At 40.9% G+C, this 9,478-nt stretch overlaps 1 protein-coding gene across 6 annotated transcripts in view; it reads left to right on the top strand.

Annotated features, from left to right (window-relative positions):
- The first annotated feature begins 1,233 nt into the window (after positions 1-1,233).
- Herc3 (HECT and RLD domain containing E3 ubiquitin protein ligase 3) overlaps positions 1,234-9,478 on the top strand; it is a 202,457-nt gene continuing 194,212 nt past the window's right edge. For 4 of the 6 annotated variants that reach the window (XR_002819192.1, XM_023706831.1, XM_023706833.1 and 1 more), the window contains exons 1-2: positions 1,234-1,339; positions 3,563-3,624. The gene's annotated coding sequence lies outside the window, so the exon portion shown is untranslated. Of the gene's footprint in view, positions 1,340-3,562; positions 3,625-6,551; positions 6,593-9,478 lie in introns of those variants that run through there. The other 2 variants (XM_023706832.1, XM_004646578.2) reach the window with 1 other exon arrangement.

The following is a 9,478-nucleotide window of genomic DNA, read 5'->3' as shown; positions in this document are numbered from 1 at the left end:
CCTCCAGCAGCCTCTTCCTACCATGACTCCTCTTTGGCCATTTCTTCAGGCCTTTTTGGAGATCTCTAGATTTGTATGACATCTTAGTAACAAACTGAAGTTTTGTGAAACTGCACACCTGAAGCACCAGTGTCCCGGGCATATTTCTAAGGATGGCCAGTGTGTTTCACATTTCAGAGGTTTGTATTATTTTTTAAAATTACCTCAGCTACCCGAGAACTGAGATTCTTGCTTTCTTGTCTCATGGGTATTTGAACCTTTCATTATTTCACTGAATGTTCAAAGCACTTTTTAGCCCCCTTCCCAACTCGGCCCCTTGTCAATCCCTTAGGTTCTCAGAGCAGGCGGTCCTGAGATGATCTGAACGTCCTTGGAAAGAAGCGTCCTAGTCTAAATGCCAGGTACTAACAATTCTTCCACTTGGAGAGCCTTTCCTTCTTCCAGTTCAAAGGAGAATAGTTTCTCAGCGTTTCTCACACTTAAGGAGGTCACAGTCACCTCCTGCAGAACGTTCTTCAAAAGATTATCTGCGGATCAGATAAGGACCAGGGCGAATGTGCAAGCACCCCTGACCTTGGGGGTGGGGAGCGCTGGCATTCTGTGCAGGGAACATGCACGAGGACAAACTTCTCGTTTAATCGGTGACTGTGCTTCGGGTCAGGGGGTTTCCAGCTTCAACCCTGACTGAGATGCTGGGCGCCTCCTTGCGCTCCCGCGCGCCCCTCGCCCGCAGCGCCCCCCACCGATCCCCGACTCCTCCGAAGGGCATGGGCCTCCCTCCCTGCCCGCAGCCTCAAGGCGACCGAAGCCCAAGACTCGGTGCTTGCCCTGACTCGGTGCTCGCCGTCGACTGTCACCCTTCAGCCTCCCCCGGCCCCCGCTCGCGAGGCTTTCGGTCACTTCTACGTAAATAAGAACAGAGCCTAGAACCTAGAAGAAACAAACCAGCTACCACTCCCCGCCCCTCAGCAGCGAGCAGTCTCTTTGCGAGCGTCTGCTCCGCGTCCGCGGTCGGACTCCAGCCACCACGCTGCTTCGCGGGGTTTCGCCAGTCACCCTCTCGGCCGCCCGCGCCTCCTTCTCCAGCCTGGGCCTGTCCCCGCCTCCTTACTCCCGCCCGCAGCCGCGTCGCCCCGCCTCCGGTCCGCGCCCCCGCGGCCGCCATTGGTGCGCGCCCGCCGTAGAAGGGCACTCATTGGCCAGCCGGGAAGTCATTCTCTGCGCGCATTCCGCCGCCCGCTGGCTTGCGGGGAAACTTCTTTATTTATTGTGACGCGGAAAACGGAGAAATCTCGAGCCCGGCGGGAGGTGCGGTGACAGGCGGAATCCCGAACGGCAGGTAGGCGGCTGCCGAGGTGCGCGGGCCGGGGGCCTGGGGCCCGGGGTGGCGGGGGTAGCGGAGCTGCGCCCCCTGTTCCTGGAGGGGCGACTTCCGTACGGCGCGCGGTGCCGGGCCGGGGCCCCCCTGGGGTCCTCCCGGGTCGCCCTGGGTCTTGGCGCCGGCACCGGGAACGGCTGCCCAGACTTCCTCACGGGCGCGCTCCTGCCTCGCCTTGGGTGCCCGCAGCCCGCTAGGGATTGCGACGCACAAAGTCAAAGGCGGCTCCCGCCCGCCGCCTTCCCTGCCCCAGTTTAAATTCGGGGCTCGGGTGACCTCCTGGCGGTGAGGAGCGCGGACGCTTCGGCATGCAGTGCGAGCGGCGCGGCCTCGGCTAACCCAGAGCCTCGGCAGCTGCAAGGGGTACGCGGTGTCAGCGCGCGTGAGGCCGCGGAGCCGGCAGCACCCAGCCCGCGAGGCCGCGGCCGGGGAGCCCAGCTGCGGACGATGTTGGCCGCCGCGGGGTGCGCGCGGGTTGGGCCCGGGGTCTACTGTCCGGGGCCTAGCGGAGCACCTCGACCTAGGAGGGGAGCATGTGTAACCTTAAACTGCCCAGCCCGCAGACTGGCATGCAGCTGTGCACTGATGCCATGCGTGTGTGTGTGCGTGCGTGCGTGCGTGCGTGCGCAGCGTGGGCTCCGAGGAATAGGTGTTCGAACTTTGCTGTGGCTGGATCGTTGCCTCTGATAGTTTTATGATCACGTTTTACTTCAGGTTCAAATCAACCCCTTGTGGAACTACCTTAAATTCATAGCAGAGCCTTGCAGCTTTTGCTTGGCTTCATCTCACATGCAGTGGTTTGGGAAAGACTTTGAGCTCTCCCATTTTTGTATGCCTTCTGGCTTTTTCCACAAATAGGAAGCTATTTCTAGAACCTTTCATTTGATGGTTTGATAACATCAAGTGAGCTGAGTTTTAGCTCTAGATAGAGAAGAAAGAAAAGTGAACTAAAATGAAGATTAACAGTGTTTTAAAGAGGGGAGACTGGAGAAAGGGTATCATGTTTTAGATTATTGTGAAGCTCTCACTTTTTGTATGGCCTTTATCCCGAGGGAGGAAGGAATGGCATCTTAAATCAGAAAAGCAAAATAGGTAAGTTATGTATTCTACCTCACTGACTCCCATTGAGACTAGGAAAAGACATAAACAGAAAAGGTATAATGCGAGAATCAAGGTTAAAAGCACTAAAAAAATTTGTCACACCGGCATCTAGTTCTTCCTATGTTTAGTGAAGCATTTGGCTTTCATTTTTGATGAAAAGAAGCAGGCGTTTTAAAAATGTTTCAGTTGGTGAGTTTGGAGATATTGGTTATAAGCTTTTCATTCTGAGGAACAAATTTGAATTTCTGAAGATTTGCATATCCAATTAATTTTTTTTTCTGAGTGAAAGTAGCACCTCTGCTGGAGGCACGAAATAGTTTTGTGTCAGTTTCAGAAATAAAGCTAATATTCTACAAGTTGAATGAATTTTTCTACATAAGGAGAAGTGAAGTTTTGATGCTAGTATCTGAAAATTATGCAGGACCTTTTTCTGTTGAGAGACTTGTGCCTAGGTCTCCTCGTTTTGCACGATAAAGGATGTGGTAAGGAGAAAAGAGAGGTGAAAGTCTGCAACCTTGTCACAAAAATATGTGTGTGTACCTGGGAAAATAAAAGACAAAATCAAATTAAAGAATTTTCCAAAAGTTTTCTAACCTACATGAGAGGTTTTAAAGTAATATTTTACTATGCTGCTTTAACTGGCAAGGATTTTATAAGGTACTATTTATGATTCTAGTTTATGTTTATTGATAACTAACATCTTCCAGATAGATTTAATGGTTTCCCAGCTAGTAATTCATTCCAGGGCCTTATACATGTTTAGCAGGCATTCAACGACTGAGCAAAATGCCCTTTTATTTTGTTTTGAGACAAGGTCTTGCTAAATTGAAAAGTGCTGTCTTTGAACTTGTGGTGATCCTGCCCTTTCTGGATAGCTGGGATTACAGGCATGCACCACCTTGCCCAGCCTTGAGGTTATCCTAATCAAATTCCGGTATTGAGATACAGTGTTTGGGGGAGTATTTGAGCTTGAATAATTAAAGATATTATTTTCAGAGGTTTACCACTGTCTTTTTATTTTTAATAATGTGAGAATACTTTGCAGATTTCTCTACTAATATTTGGTATTTCTTTAACTTGCAGCTCTCCAAGGTGAAGTGTAGCAGATCTGACTTCTGGTCTAAATGTCAAGTGTGTGATCTGTGGTAAGTTAAATTTCACTGAACCTCGGTTTTCATTTTGTAAATGGGGAGAATGTCTAAGTGATAGTGTTAAACAAGATAATGTAGATTGGAAACCCACCAATGTAGCTACCCAGAGTGGGACCCTAAAGAATTTTATAAGGCATGCTTTTTGATCAGCTAAGCCACAAAGCCCCAGCTCTAACAAATTTTAATGCCTTTCTGCTATGAGGTAGCTAGAAGAACAAGGGTAGAATGTAAAAGGGTAGAATTTAAGTTTCTGACCTCTGCTTCAACTCTTTACCTCTCAGCAGACCAAAATTATTTGGATGTACATATACTGACTTCCCACAAGAGATGTAGATGTTATATACTACACACATGTACTAATAAACTAAAACAAAAAATCAGTTACTTGGCCCCTAAAGGCATCAGCCGCCAGTAAAATGAGGTTAGAAATGTCTTTTGCCTAAAGGTTGGATAGAGTAGGCAGTTAAAAGTCTTCTTAAATAAGATGCATCTCTTTCATTTCGTAACTGTTCTCTTTAGACATTTCCTGGTGTTGGAAATACCTCTTGGTAGCCGTGTTTCTCTGTAAAAGAAATGTTTATCATAACTCAGGTGAACATGCAGAAAAGTGGTTAGTTCTATATATGTACTGCTTTACTTCCCACTCTCCCCTGGCTAGCAGAGGTTCTAGTTTCCTATAAACATCACCAGGGGTTGAACTAGTCATGGGTACACTTACTGTGTACAACTTCTTAAACAATTTTCAAAATTAGAAAAAGGGTGTGGATTTTGTGGCTTTTTTGACTTGACTTCCTTTTGTTTGAGAGATAGTATAGTGTCATGTTTCCATGAACTGTGGAGTGGAGTAGAGGAGATTTGAATACTGCCTTTGACTTAAGACATTTTCATTTTGCTACTTAAGTGTTCCTGGGCAAGTGATTTACTTAATTTTGCTAATCCTGGGGGGTTCCAAAGTCCTTATGCCAGTTTACATTTCACCACCTGTGTATAAGAATTTTGTCAGTGTATTCTTTAGAAGCACTTAGTACTTCTTTGATTATAGTTACCATTACATTTTTTAGCTCTGAAATTATTTCTGATCTGATTTCTTCTATACCTTTCTGCAAGGTTCATTTTTCTTGGAAATGTGGTATAAGTTGAACTAAATTCAGAAATTTTAAATTTTTAAATAGTTATTGCCTACTTCTTTCTACTTTGAGAATTCTTATTGTATGAATATAGTTTCTTGGTTTTGACACAGTGAACTATTATGACTGATCTGTAAATTCTTTCTTCATTTTTATTTTGGACAGTTTTTATTATTATATTCAGTTATGTTTGTAAATAATTCATTTTCAATTGGCAATCTATTAAAAAATAAAAAAATAAATAATTAAAAAAAAGAATTTTGACTATTTTATATTCTTGACTTGACGAAAGGAGAGTTAAATATTATGTACTTTAAAAAATTAATTTTTTTTTACTTTTAATTTACTGAGAAGAAAAAGTAACAAAAATTTAAAAACAAGAACATAGGGGATTAACAAAGGTTGATATACTGCTTATTGTTGTCTTTAAAATTAGGTGCTTGGAGTACAAGATATAGGCGTTTGATTGTCCAAATAATATTAATAGGAAAGTTTCTTTTTAGAAGGTTTTTTTTTTTTTTTCTTGGCTGGCTGAGACTGCCTTAAGGGCAGGTCTGATAAGGCATGTAGAACTGGGGATTGATGGTTGTTCAAAAAGAGGGAGGTGGTGAATGAAAACAAGAGACAGGAAAAGGAATATTGTGGAACTGTCCTGCTTCAAGGTTGTATATGGTTAGTTTTTTGGACTTATGTGTAAACATAAGAAGTATATAATTCTTTATGCCTATTTTTAAAATATATTCTAATTTTTAAATTTTTTTATTGTATTTTGTAGGGATTTAAAGTTCAACGTATCAATACTTGATGAAAAATACCTCTTCCATGTTATGCCTAAGATGTTTGATATTCAGACAGATAGTGAGGTTAAGCTTAACAACCTAAGTTATATGCTAATAACAGTAAGCTTGTCTTCTGGATGGCTAACAATCTAAGTTTGCAGACCAAATTAGAGAAAAAGGAGGGCTGCAAGGAAAGTCAACATTTTGGCCCTACCCTTCCAAGGTCAGTTAAGACTCAGGACATATGAGAACTTGTACTGTTACATCATGTAACTCGGTCGTGTCCCAAATTTTCTGATCAAGGAGATTATGGGGCCAAAGAGGAAAGTGATCAATGATGCAGAGTGTGCCTAAGGAGAGTCACATGGAGAGAAAACATTCTCTCAGGCTTTCACAGAGAGCACATTGGCCAAGCAATGGCTGTGACTCATTCACATGGCTGACACTGACAAAGGTTTTACAATCTGAGGTACAGGATCTCAGGATAAATCCTGAGGGGATTTGACTGACCTTATCAGACCCCAAACGTACAACTCTTGTTGCATAGGTCCTGCTTTACCTTGGTCTTAACCTTCCAGCAGAAAAGTATAAAAAAGAAATATAAGAAGTAAAGCCATGCTGTTATGTTGAGCTATAGGCAACTCAGGTCAACAGTTTCTGACATTGCCAGTCAAGTGGAAGACCCAATACTATTATGGGCTACTGGACTCTTTTAGAATATTTTGCTGAGTTTACACACCCATAATATTCAAATAATAGAACTTAACAAAAAAAGGGGATACAGATGAATGTCCATTTTGTATCTGTGTATTCAAAGTGGCTAGGATAGATATATAGTTACATTCTCTTAATGAATAGAGAGATTTGTTCTAATGGTGTTTGTAAATAGAATATCATGTCCGCATCTTGTACAGCCATTAACCACTCGGAAGAATGTATGCAATGTGTTAATTATTGAAACTGTCCCACCAAATTGATTTGAAACTCTCTCAGTGCTATTTGTTTCTCAATAAAATTATGAACTGCGGTATCCTGCTCCTGACTGCCTTTGCATAAGTAGGTGCTTAAACAACTGAGCTAACCAGTAGCGCCCCCTCCCCGAAAGTTTCTTTTTAGTCAACTAAGAAATTAGTAGTATAGCAATCTCAACTTTTCCCTTCTTTTTTTACTCCTTTCCCCCATCCAGTTTCTCTTTCCTTCTGAAGAATTTCTTCCTATTTCACAATGTCTATTGTACATTTTGTATCTTGTTTACTATTTCTGCATCTCCCAGTAGGGAGACGATACAATATTTACACATGCAAGTGTGATTTATTTCACTTATGAATATGATCTCTAGTTGCATTCATTTACTTATGAAAGTCTCAAATTTTTCCTTTTTTATTTTGAGTAGTACTCATATAAAAAGACTGCATCTTTTTTTACACATTCTTCAGTTGATGGCCATCTGGGTTGTTTTCAAAATCTAGCTGTTACAAATTATGTTGCTATGAACATGGGTGCACATATATCATTGTGGTTTTAATTCTTCTGGGAAGGGGAATAGCTAGGTCAAATGGGACCTCCAATCCTAGATTCTTGAGGACTCTACACACTGTTTTCCACAGTGGTTGTACCAGTCTTCAGGCCCACCAACAGTTGAGAAGTTTCCTTTCTCCCCACAGCACCTCCAGCATTTGTAATTGGTTAACTTCTTGATAGTAGCTCTACTTTCTGGAGTGAGATGGAATCTCAGTGTTGTTTTAATTTATATCTTTCAAATGATGGGTGCTGTTGAACATTTTTCATGTACTTATTTGCTGCTTGTATTTCTTCACCTGAGCAGTGAGTGCATCTTCATCTCAGATGAAGACCCATGTTTAGATTGGGTCTTTAAATTTGGGTGGTCTGATTTTTTTGAGTTCTTAGATATTCCTAATAATAATTCTTTATGTGAGGAACAGCTGGCAGACATTTTTCCCACCTTGTAGGTTATGTCTTCACTCCATCGGTGTTTTCTCTTGCTGTGCAAAGGTTTTTAATAAGATGAGATCCCAGTGGTTGATTCTTTGTGATATGTCTAGTGTGCTTGGAGTTTTACACATGAAGTCTTTGCATATACCAGCATCTTCAAGAGTTTTATGTATTCTATTTTCCAGCAGATTTAGTGTTTCTGTTTTAATAATTAGACCTTTGGGTCAAGGTTTTAGCTCAGTGGTTCAGTGCCCACTTGACATGCATGGAGTCCTGAATTTAATTCCTGGTTACCCTCCTCTTCAAAATTAAATCTTTGATGCATTTTGAATTTAGTTTTAGTGCATGGTGAAAGATATGAGTCTAGTTTTAATCTTTGGCATATGTAGATCCAGTTTTTCCAGCACTGTTTATTAAAGAGGTTATTTTTCTTCCAGTGAAAATCTTTGGCACCTCTATCATACATAAGGTTGTTGAGTATGTCTGGAGTTGTTTCTGCATCTTTTAATCTGTTCCATTGATCTTTTGGTGTTTTTTTTTTTTTTGTGGAACTGGAGATTGAACTCAGGCGCTTGAGCTTGCCAGGCAAGCCCCTGTTCTACTGAGCTATCTCCCTGGCCCCCACACTTTTTATTAGACTAACTCCATATTATAATTTCAAGTCAAGCATTGTAAAGCCTCCTGCCTTTGTTGCCAAAAATTGCCTTTGCTATTCTTGGCCTCTTCTGGTTCCAAATGAATTATAGCATTGTTTTCTTTAATACTGTGAGATAGGCTATTGGAATTTTGATCAGAATTCTACTAAATCTGTATAACAGTTTTGGAAATACGGCCATTTTCACTATATTCATTATTCCTACCCAAGTGCAAGGGTTATCTTTCCATTTTCTGATTCTTCTTTGATGTTCTTTTTTAGAGTACTATAGTTTTCAAGAAGGTCATTTACTTCCTTCTTTAGATTGATTCCAAGGTATTTCATTATTTTTGGATTCTATTGTTAAAGGTGTTTTCCTAATTTTTCTCTCAGTGTTCTCTCATTATTTGTATACAAGATGGCTATTGACTTTTCAGTGTTGACTTTGTATTCATTTGTTCTATTGACGTTATTAACTTGAGCAGTTTTTCAGTAGAGGTTTTGGGGTCTTCTATGTAGAAGATCATATCATTTGCTAATAATGACACTTTAACTTCTTCCTTTCCTATTGTTATTCCTTTTATTTCTTCTCTTGTCTAACTTGGCTAGTGTTTCCAGGACTATGATGAGTAAGCTTGCAAACAATGGACATCCTTGTCTTGTTCCTGATTTTAGGATGAAAGCTTTCAGTTTTTGTCCACCTAGAATGATATTGGCTGTTGGTCTACCATAAATGGCTTTTATCAGATTGAAATAAAGACCATCTATTCCAATTTTCTGTAGTTTTTTTTTAATCATAAACATGTGAAAGCTTTTTCTGCATCTATTGAGGAGATCATACGGTTTTTGTCCTTTGTTCTTTTAATATGGTGTATTGCATTTATGGATTTACATATGTTAAAACATCCCTGCATCTCTGGATGAATCCCACATAATCATGGTATGTAGTCTTGATGATTTGCTGCATTCTGTTTGCCAGTATTTTATGGATTACATTTATGCTGAGTAGGGAGATTGGCCTGTAGTTTTCTTTCTTTTTTTAATTTTTTGCCATAATTTTATTGAGAAACAAATAACAATGAGACAGTTTCAAACCAAATTGGTAGGACAGTTTCAATAATTAACACATTGCATACATTTTTCCTAGTGGTTAATTGCTGTATAAGATGTGAACATGATATCCTATTTACAAACAGTATTAGAACAAATCTCTCTATTCATTAAGAGAATGTAACTATATATCTATCCTAACCACTTTGAATACACAGATACGGAATGGACATTCATCTGTATACCCTTTTTTTGTTAAGTTCCATTATTTGACTATTATAGGTGTGTTAACTCAGCAAAATATT

Source organism: Octodon degus, unplaced genomic scaffold (assembly GCF_000260255.1).
Source record: "Octodon degus isolate 3935 unplaced genomic scaffold, OctDeg1.0 scaffold00272, whole genome shotgun sequence".
NCBI classification, from domain to species: Eukaryota; Metazoa; Chordata; class Mammalia; order Rodentia; family Octodontidae; genus Octodon; species Octodon degus.
This window is presented reverse-complemented; position numbering and strand designations above follow the sequence as displayed.